Source organism: Pseudomyrmex gracilis, unplaced genomic scaffold (genome assembly GCF_002006095.1).
Source record: "Pseudomyrmex gracilis isolate BER0280 unplaced genomic scaffold, ASM200609v1 scaffold_474, whole genome shotgun sequence".
In the NCBI taxonomy this organism is placed as follows: Eukaryota; Metazoa; Arthropoda; class Insecta; order Hymenoptera; family Formicidae; genus Pseudomyrmex; species Pseudomyrmex gracilis.
Genome location: NW_018021058.1, coordinates 48253 through 59654, shown reverse-complemented (window position 1 = coordinate 59654; position 11402 = coordinate 48253). Strand labels below are relative to the sequence as shown.

At 37.4% G+C, this 11402-nt stretch overlaps 1 long non-coding RNA gene across 1 annotated transcript in view; it reads left to right on the top strand.

Annotated features, from left to right (window-relative positions):
* Nucleotides 1–11402, top strand: part of LOC109860836 — a 21805-nt gene that overhangs the window by 4318 nt on the left and 6085 nt on the right. The window contains exons 2-3 of the long non-coding RNA XR_002250887.1: nucleotides 10133–10156; nucleotides 11083–11198. This is a non-coding gene — a long non-coding RNA (uncharacterized LOC109860836). The remainder of the gene's footprint in view (nucleotides 1–10132; nucleotides 10157–11082; nucleotides 11199–11402) is intronic.

Genomic DNA, 11402 nt, shown 5'->3' with positions numbered 1-11402 from the left:
AGAGAGAGAGAGAGAGAGAGAGAGAGAGAGAGAGAGAGAGAGAGAGAGAGAGAGAGAGAGAGCGATACACGATTGTCGATGTATTTCAAGCAACTGTTTCGAGATTAAAACAAAACCGCGACATGACAGTAATATCGGTTTGCCGATAAGTAGCTAGCGCTCAGAGTTTCCGGTTTCATTAACAATGAGATTAATCGGCTCTCCCCCGTTTATTTTGGTTGGCGAGCGCTTTCGGTCAGCGACAGCGAGAGCGAACAAACCCGTATCGGTATATAACATTGATGAAAACGTAACTTTAACGATGACATAACACAATGATAGTGACATAAAACGACAGTTATATTAACTCTTCTATTTTTTTTCCTCTCTCTTTTCGCTCTTTTGTTTGCGCGCATTGGAGTGACTGTTGTTCGAAAAATCACACAGTTCATACATATAAAACATCTGGGATATGATGTTGATTCATTCGCGCGATATTAACAGAGAACAAAAAGTCTGTCGCGAATACATTATTGGTTTAAATTGCGGTTTTGAGAATCACCGACACTGTCTCTTCTTCTCATGAATGAAGCACGGGAATAAATCTCTCTGTCACGAATGACGATGTGAATGGAATCCTCTTTTTTTTCTTGCCTAATCCCCTCGCTTCCGAGACACGCACCGAAAAAAAAAAAAAAAAACGATGTGCTCTCATCGCTCTCTCGAGGCAAACCTTCGTTGATCATGTTTTCTTTGCGAAGGTTATGATCGATCTCGTCATCCATGCGTTCGCTCGATCAGGCAGTGCAAGCACGAAATCACGCTGGGACACACGCACACACGTATTCACGAGAACACCACTAACACAAAAATCAGGAGACAAAGTTCTACACAAAGAGTATAGTTTTATCTTTTCAAAAACTAAAAACTTGTCCCGATAATTTGACGCACACAAATTATTCGAAATTTGATCTGAGATTCTTCGCGAGGAAGAAGATAACGATGTGTTATCCGTTTGTTTTGTAACACACGACACCTGATGATTGAAATACATCGGCAAAAAAAAAGAGAGAACAACCCCGAAACACCTTTGAAATCCGCGACACTTCTCGCGATCCGCACCGATTATTTCTCGACGTTGTTGTAAACACAAATACCGAAGCCTCGTCTCCTCATGGAAGACGCTTAGATCGATTGGTATCGGAATGCGAAATTTCGACGCTTCGGTGTAACGTTTATAATATATATAATTTTTTTATACATATATATATGTATAAAAAAAAAACGAACGGAAGAAGATCGCGAGAAGTAACGCGTTTCACGCGAGAGTTGCATCGCCTGAAAACAAAAATAGAGGGAATAATAAGCTTGTATACGGAGTAAAGAAGGAATAAAGAGAGATTGAAAAGCAAAAAGAGGGGGGACGATACGGTCAGTCGGTCAGTCGATTGTTTGAAAGAAGAGAGAGGAGAGATATGAAATTTCTCAATAAAACGCCACCGGGCTTTAATATCAATTTTATATACATATATATATATATATATGTATGTATATATCTCTCGATTTATATATATATATATGTATATATATATATATATAGTATATTAGTAAAGAGTACATACTGCATGGCTATAATATTATACATATATCAATATTACGTAACTCAAAAAGATGAAAGTTTTCCCCTCCGTTCTGCGTCTTCGAGTCTGTCTGGTTCGTCTTCATCGTTCGAATTGTGTCAAACGATGAAAGCCGCGAGGCGCATCGTTGCTCGATTTGACCCGAAGAGGCATGATGCGCCTCATAAAACGAGTACAGGGAACAACGTTTTGAAACAACTGAAAGAAGCTTGCTCACGCTAACGGGGTGTCCCTGAATAAAACTAACTTGCAGTTACAAGGGCGTTACATCGCCGCCGCCGCCGCCACCGCATGACTTTGCAAAGTGCATAAACCGAGGGAGCGTGACGTGAAGGCTATTTATTTAACAAATTCACAAAATATTATTACTTGATAAAAACAACTAATTGTGATTAATCATATTTCCTCGTTCGTCAAATATTTGCACAATACTTTTTTTTGTTGCGCGTTACGTGACTCACTTTTTTTTTTATTACATGGGAGTAAAAAGTTTTTTAAGAAAGAAAATGTATAATTCCGCTCTTTTAAATATTCATGGAATAATAATTTCACGATCGAATTTTTACGAAGAGAGTATAAAATAACTAATAGAATTTAGGGAACGGTTATAGATTTTTAATATTCTTTTTGTTTGTTTTTTTTTTTTTTTTAATTTTTTGTGTTAATTTTCTGTTGCGTTGTTTTTTTCCGAAATCACACCGGAAAGAACACTTCGCGAGATCGGCGCGACGATAGCGGTTTGAAAGTTTTGTTTGTTGTGCAACGGTATGAAAATGAGGACAGAGAACGACGAAGGCGAACGAGCGAACGAACGCGTACTGGAGTAACGGAGCAACCACCCTTTCACGTTGAAGTCGGCGCGCCCTCGTTTCTTGGTACCTTTCTCTGTTTCTCGCGTCTTTGTCCTTATTGCAGAGCACACGACACGAAGACGTATCACACGGGGAAAGTGATCTTTAGACGAACTGTTGCCACGCCGAATGTCACGATGAGTCTTCGCTGTCTTCACGCTCGCCTATCAACTTTAACCAAAGTTCATTTCTCTAACTTTGACGAAAACTAAAAATTTTTTTCTTCCGCGAGTATAATATACGTATATCATACGTATATATATTTCTCACGACAAAAACAAAAGATGTTAAAATTCCGCAACTTTTAGCATCTTTTTGGAACAATAAAAGTAATTCGCAAGTTGTGCCAGAAAAACAATTCGAGTTCTTGAATGTTACGGGCGAGCGCGTTGATTGCGTTGCGTGAGAATGCGATGTTTCGATAGACGCGAGCATCTTGCTGCGTGCAGAACACCCTCTCCCGCCAGATAAACTAGAGCTGTTATATTAAGAGTTTTTATCACCTTTAGTTGTTAAGTGGATTGACAAATAGCTGTTTAACCAAGGTAGTATACTCTCTTGCCCGTGTTTTCCATGCCCTTACCCCCGACCGTAAAAACCTACCCCACGTAATATATAGTCGAAATCCTTGCCCCTCTTGAGATAAGACAAAGCATGAATGTCAAAAAAAAAAATCAAGCACAAGATATAAACGATCCTTACCCCTTTTCCAAAAACAAACTCGACGCGTATATCATACAGCATTAGATGTGAATAATATTGTTCGATTTCTGATAGTATAATTTATTCTATATATGTATAAATAATTATATACGACTTCACACATGACGTTTAAATGCTTTTTTCAAATCGTCTTAAGTAAAGTTTTTAATAATAGAAAATAAAATAGAGAGAGTTTATATTGTTACTCCAATTACTTTTTTCTTTAAACAAAGTGTGTATTTAAGACGATTGGAGAACTGGCTGCTCAATTACAGTTTCTTTAAAGGTCAGCCCGAGGTCGTAAAATATGTATAATAACGTTCAATTGTATTTAGGTTCAATGTTGTGCGTGCAAACACACACGTAAGTATTACAAACGTAGTTACGCATTCAGCGAAAATGGTTATCGCGGTTTGCGCGTTACATATTTCGCGATACGATATTTGACGTATCCGTGAATTAATGATCGGTTTTCATACGTTAATCTGTAATCGTTCAGAAAATCGTGTTGCGCGAACACTTACGTTTACGACATAGTTGAATTTTCTGTGCTGTATCATATGCGCGTCAGGTGTATCTTTCACGAACTATTACATATATAGATATATATATATATATATATATCGAGTGATTATCACAATGAACACAAAACATCTACGCAAGTGCCGAAATTTGATATAATGATTAAATCGAGGAAATTAAAACCAATCAATTAAAACAAAGTGAAAGAAACTCTATCGAATAGTCGAAATCATTCATTTTCTCACATCGCGATTGTATTTTCAGGCGATAGACAGTTTATCTATGCGTATGTGTACAATGATGTGTGTGCGTGAATCTATTTATTTATTTACTTTTGCATCGCATAATGTAATTATCCGCTCCATTCTTTGCATGGAATAACTATAATACACGGAGTTAAATTGCAAAAAACAATATTTGTCTATAGATTATTGCGTTTTTCTAATAATACTTACGTACTTAAATTGTTCTCTAATCGATGAATTCGCGTTAGAGAAAGACAGGAAAATAGAAAGACGTGACAGGCTAAGTTGAAGTAGAAGAAGTAGAGAGTTGCACGAGAGAGAGAGAGAGAGAGAGGGAGGGAGGGAGGGAGAGAGGATACGAAAGAGGAAGGGAAAAAGGACTTCAAAATAGGACACTGCGAATATCGACGGGTGCACTTGGGGCAATAAGCAATAAAATCGAATCGCCACCATAAATCTCGACGAAACTAGAAAATCCGAAAGAAGCCTGCTGGAGTGCAGTCGCAAACTTCCCCGCGGAAGAAACGCGAACTCCTGTGATGAACGTCACGCCTAAACAGAATCGTTAGATTTTTGACAAGTGAGAGTTCTCTCATAACTCGAAGAAACTGTATATGATTTTTTTCACTGTTTTATTTATTTGTTTTTTGTCGATACTCTATAAAAGTTACATTTTTGCAAACACCTAACATTATTTATATCCGAAACAAACTAGAATATTTAATTTCAATAATTTTTCATATTTAAAATGCATTTTTTAAAACGATAAATCAAATCTTATTGACTTGTCTCTGAATATAATCGTCATTTTTTTCAGTTTACTTCGGATATTTTTTTGTCGGAGTATAAACCCCGAGTTCGTTACACATAATCGAGGACCGGCCGAAGGCTAAGCGTGCGAGTGTATTCTTTTATCATATTACACACACATTTATATATATACATATATACGTATATAAAAATATACATATATATGTATCAATATATCAAGGAGCTATTTAGGCCATGTGACGCCCACGGTCTCCTCGTTCGGGAACAAGATCGCAATCATTCTTGACTTATTCCAAACAGCGGCCCGACTTCTCCACTCTCAAGCTATGTGGCCAAACGTGGCCCACTCTCCAACGTTTTCTTATGTCGAATGACAAACTCGATTTTGATTGGAAAATGAAGCAATTTATCCAACTATATTATCCGGTATACATCACACTGACTTCTTAAGTCGATTCGGCAGTCTTCAGAATTTTCGAAATTTGTCTTGGCTCTTTTTTTATTTTGTTTAAAATTTTTAATCTTTGTAGTCGTTATTTTTAAGATTAAAATTACTATTTATGAAATTTCTAAATGAAAAACATTGTACTGTAATTTAATGTCTATATTATTATCGTGCACACGCCGCACGGAAATAGAGTTCCTCAGTTATATTCGACCTAAATCCGCGTTTAAACTTAGTGACGACGATCAAGAGAGTTTCCTTTTCTCGTGCGCTTTCTGGCAAGACACCGTTTTGTAACCTTTTGACCTACGTGAAAACTGTTGCGAGCGTTTCTCGTTCGTGCAAATAGCGTCTCTCTTCGACGAACACAAAGCATCGGGAGCATCTACACTACCACTTCCGCTTTTGTTACCTTCGTCTGTAATACAGACACACATACATGTGCATGGACACATATGTGCGCGATCCACACAAACGAGTACATTGTCGTTGACTTTGAAGCACGTTTGATTAAACGCGCTCGCTCGCTCGCGCGCGCGCATGGCCCACCAGATTTTTCACGCGGTCTGATTGGCTGCCGTTGGCCACCGGGACTGTTCGTCAAAGTGACCGCTTCGTTGACAAACTCGCTCGATATATGTTAACCATCCCTGGTTGTGGTAACACCTTCGACTTTATTGTTCTAATTCCATAGTTAGATATTTGTTTTATTTGCAGATTTAATTAAACATAAGTCGAGATCAAATAGTTTTTTGTGTTACACGGATGACGTCGGATCCTCATTTTTGTTTTGTACACGATTAATGTTAATTTAATAATTAGCAATATCGTTGTTTCTTTGAGATATGTCTTTGGTCAAATTTGTTCGTGTTATTTTTCAAAGTCATATAAAGTGCAAAAGTGGTCGTCTGGAAGACCGTCGTCCGAAAAAGTTTTGCAAGTGGGATACATCAATGCTTCATTGTGCCGCGTCGAGATATAAATTGTGGTTTTTCGTGTAACCATTTGATTACTTAAGATATGTATATATTTTTATTTTCGGGAGATCATCAAGAATTCTTCAGAACAGTTTTCACAAACAGTAAAATATTTTACATGTCGCGCTAGACAAAAATTCGGACACGCAGTGTATAAAGTGTACAAAATTTCATATATTTTGATATATCGCCAAATATCGAACGCTCGTAGAAAAATCACTACGATATTTGACAATTGTGTTAACACATTGTGTAACAAATTGAATTAACGCCAATTTAAAATATCGCTGTAAAAAACCGCGTCTTACCGTTTGATTTCCCGGAATCTTAGAAAACGCGTAAGAAAGATAACTTTTATTTTCATATTGCATTATAAATAAATTGATTAATACGCGATAATTTGACAGAATCGACAATTCGCGAGCGAGCGTTTTCCTCTCTGTTTTATTCTAATTTGCTGGCAATTTCCGATCGTATTCACAACTCATGTCTAACAAATATGTAATCTCCGATTAAAGCGCTAAATGAAATTACGTGCGATAGAACGATAAATATGATATATGTTATAACAGCTAAAATAAAACGATTTTTGATCGCACTTGAATATATGTGTTTCGCGAATATGCTGTCGCAATTCCCCGGCCAATTTCATTATCTCGTCTTTAGTTCCAAAACTTTTGCGTGTATTAAAGAAATAAAGTGATTTGCAATCGAAAACACTAGTATAAGAAATAAAATATTTGTAAAAAAATACTTAACATTTTAGAAGTAATTCTAATAAATTTCATTTATTTAAAACTAATTTCGTAAAATGTGTTTTATAAAAAAAAAAATCATATACCGAATATATCAAATTTGACTATTTAACGATGAGCGCGCGATTATAGTTATTATTCAAGCTGGCGGATTTGTCAATCGTCGGATAAATAAATCGTCTCGAGCGCCGGAAGAGGCGCACTTTGTGGCCCTCGCAAGTCGATCACCGATGACTCGCGCGACCTCTCCGCTCTTTTTCTCTCACTCTCGTTCTCTCTATCTTTGTTTTCCGCCCCCAAAGCTCCGGGCAATAATGAACGCGTCAATTTTCCATCTCGTCCCATCCGCTTGCCCTTACCGTTTCCATCCTCCCTTCCTCCTGGCTTTTCCGCTTGCCGAAGCTGTCCCTCTTTTCTCTGTGCCATTTTTCCTCCCGGCTCGCGCGCGCTTCTTTCACTCGTTATCGGCGGCTTGCTAATGGCACACGATTGCCTTTCGCGTTTATCTCGCGGACCGTCCTGCGACTTTTGCTCTCCAGCGATCGTGTCGGCGACACCACGCGCGAGTCTCGTTTCTAACGGTTTCATTTCTCTCACAACACGAATCGACATTTGCTCTCTCTCCTTTTCACTCTTCTCTCTCTCTCTCTCTCTCTCTCTTTCTCTTTCACTCTCTCTTTTTCATCGATATACGCTTTGTTGGAAAATTAACTTTTTACGAATGGACACGAAAGAAGACCTCAAATTTTTCCGAGTTTCTTTTATTACTCTCCTTCTCAGTTTATTTGCTGGAGTATTTCTATATTTCTTTCTCTGCTCGATAAGCAGCATATATCCTCAACGAAAATATTTAACATTCTGTAAATGACAATATTATTAATGACAATAATTCATTTACTTAAATCGCAAAAAAACGAAAGAAAAGAGACGTGTGTGTCTCCCGCCTCTTCTCGCGCAAAGGATTTTAAAGGTTTTAATAAAAGACTCGCGAGCAAATGGGTCTTAAATATAACATTTTTTTCTCCGTTCGATATCGCCATCGGAAAAAATGAATAAAGCGAAACAATTGCTCTTTTTTTTTTTTTTTTTTTTTTTTTTTTTAATTTACATACCTAATATGAAAGGAAAGAAGAGAAGAGTGGACGCGCGTGACGTGAAAAGTCGAGATCATTTTCAATTTCGAACTAATTTTACGGTCAAATTGAAAACGACGCAGTCGTTGTTATTATTATAAACGAGACATCGTCGCTTATATCGATCGACAAGGGCCATTAAACTCGAAACAACAAAATATAGTTATTTCATAGATGAATGGAGGGGCTATTGCGCGTTCGAATAGCTATTAACAATTTTGTGCGGCCTGGTGATCAATTATTATGCATTTATTTCATGTATGTGTCCTGTGTCGTGAGTGTGTGTACATGTATGTGCGTGTCGCGCAGCCGCAATTTAGGGATCGGGAGTGTTACTTTTTTTTGCTCTGCGGAAAGTCAACGATTCTCTCTTCGTGAACTTGTAAAATTAAATGGAAAACCGCCGAGCTCTCTTATACAGTTTTATACATTTCAAAAACAGGCTTGTTTCAGGAAGAAACGCGATTTATTTCCGAAACCGTATCAAAATGTAACATTGATTTAGATTTATTATTTCAGAGAGCTCTCTCGATACGACTTCGTATCGTTTGACATACAATGCAAATATATGTGTAATAAAACTTACGGAAAACCGAATACCGCAAGAGCTTGACGTGTTTGTTCTCTTTTTCAAAATAGCTGTATTTGATAAGTATATTCTTGCGATGTACACGTTCGATATTACTCAATAATAACAAAATGTAAGTATAAAGTCACATTGATTTATTTTATATTTTAAACTGTACGCGCGTCATTTATAAATTATCGTTATTATAAGTACGTAAACTACATAATTACTCGAATAATATTTTTAATCAATCTTGTTGAATTTCTTTCAATATTCATCTAAAACAGAAAAGAATATACATATATTTTTTGGTCAATTTTCTTACATCTTCTATTTTTGCGCAAAGCGAAGATCCCGCGCGTTTCTGAAAAAGAGTTTATAAATCAATCGCATCTTCGAGCGATAAGAAATTTGTGCAGGAAATATAAAATCAATTGTCATCATCAATATATATCGTGACTACTTGTGCGCTTATTATTAAGCGGATTAATTGATTGAATAATCCGGATTTACTGTAATTCTCACGCGATGGCACGGAAAATGCTTGAAATAATTTTTTCTCTCGTCCTCGCGCAAAGACGTATCATCTTGAAGGATGAAAATCTAATTCGTGATCAACTAATCAAATCGTTCGCGTTCGGCACACACTGACATGTTATTCAGAGAGAAGAGAGATCACATGAAAATATCATACATACATACATATACATGTGTGTGTATATATATGTATGTAAATATATCGATCTCCGCAAACAAAACGCCAACATTATCCGTTTCTACACAAAAAGACAAAAACACAAAGCTCGCTTTTCTACATCACGGACTCCTAGTTTCCTGGATCCTCTAAGTCTCCGGCACGACGAAAATATCCGCGCGTAGAAACAAAATTTATTTTGCATGACGTTTTGTTGTCATGTTTATTAATTGTTACGTACGAACGACAAAATTATCAACGTAAGCTTTTAATCGAAGCAAAATTCTTTTGTTGCACTAATATTTCAATCTTCTTCTCGGACAAATGGAAATTAAAAATTCTCCAAAACTGGATCCACGAATCTTCGAATCTGAGACTCGCGAAAGCTCTCGGGCCTCGCGAACTTTCAGATTAAAGTTCCTTTGCCACATCGCATCTCCCCTTCTTGCCCCCGCCCATCCATATATACGAACGAGAGAATGCGAATCTGTGGACACTTGCATCCGCCCCTCTCGCCGCCCTTTTCGTACCCCCTTTAGTAATGTGTATGACTTATATCAGCCAGAGTAGTTTTAAGTTTGGAATTCGTGTATGCAACTCAGTTCCTTCCTATATATATATATATTATACTCGTATATATAATGACTTGTGAACATGCCACGTTATTAACGTTAACCTTATACAATCAATTTTAATGTATATTTTGTCTTGAGCGCGAAAAGAAATACGAGACGAAAGTAAAAACGACCTGTAAGAAAAAAAAATATAAATAAGTAAAGGCAAAAGAAAGGTCGTGCGATATCTATCTGTTTCTACTCTGACTAACATTGGTTTTTTTTTCTGCTTTCAGCTGCACAGATTCCACAACGCGGAAGTAAGTACGATTAAATTATGTTTGAAAAATCCGCAACTTCATTTTTCTCTTATTCACCACCTCTCTCCGCGATCCCTTCTGTGTCTCTCTCTTTTTCTCTTTCATAACATCCTTTTTTTTCGCTCCTCTTTCTATCTCTGTGCACTTTTTTTCGTTCCGTAATTGCGATTATCGTCAATTAAACCCATTTAGGGGGCGCAGAAGCAAGAATACGGAAACGTGGAAAAATGTTACGGCGTGTCACAGTGTTCGGGCCTTTTTGTATTTCAAGAATGGAAGAACGCGAATTGAAGAACTTGATTAAGCGATCGGAATATGACGCGAGATTTTCACCCGACGAAAAGAAATTTTCGTCCCGATAGTAGCGTCTAATTTCGATCGACATCAATCTTCACATGAGGAAAATGTCATAAAAAATAGTTCAATTAGTTTCTTTTTAAATTCAATTTATGCAACCTATAAAATTTCAAAACGTAATGTAAAACATTTGTGTAACGAGCGGGCAACGTGTAATCCTCAAGAGTGTAATTCTCAAGAGTTTTCACGGATTACCGAATAATTAGCCGATACTCAAAAACTATCAGATCTAAAGTCCGGTATTTGTCATTCAATAATAAACAGGCGTTTTAGAAGAAGGACTATTTTGCCACATGCGAACCTCGTTATCATTATAGAGGCAACCGAGGCTAGACGCTGCTATCGATTTTGGCTCTATAAGTTATGGCTTGTCCGAGACTCAAGAAACTTCCAATGCTGGTCGATTGCATGCCGTAATAACAATATGCGAAGGAAAACGCGCGCGTGTTTTCTAAACTCGCGTTTCTCTCGAAAGCGCGTGCGTTTGATATAAAAAAAAAAAAAAAAAAACTGCGACCTTGTTCTCGTTGCACCATTTTTTCTCTCTCACCGATTCCGTGTAATTTCAGCATGCAAGAGGAAAGACGAGATGGCGAATCAGGCAGAACACCAACAGGCCGCCCCCAAGAAACCGCGGCTAGTTTTCACAGACCTTCAGCGCCGTACTCTACAGGCTATTTTTAAAGTGAGTAAACCGATGTATACGTACCTACATCCCACACCGTTTACAACGGACGTAACTTCTTACCCTCTTTTTGCGATCGATAATAATTGCGCGTTCTCTCTCTCTCTCTCTCTCTTTCTCTCTCTCTTTCTCTCTTTTTCTCTCTCTCTCTCTCTCTCTTTCTCTCTCTCTCTCTCTCTTTCTCTCTCTCTTTCTCTCTTTTTC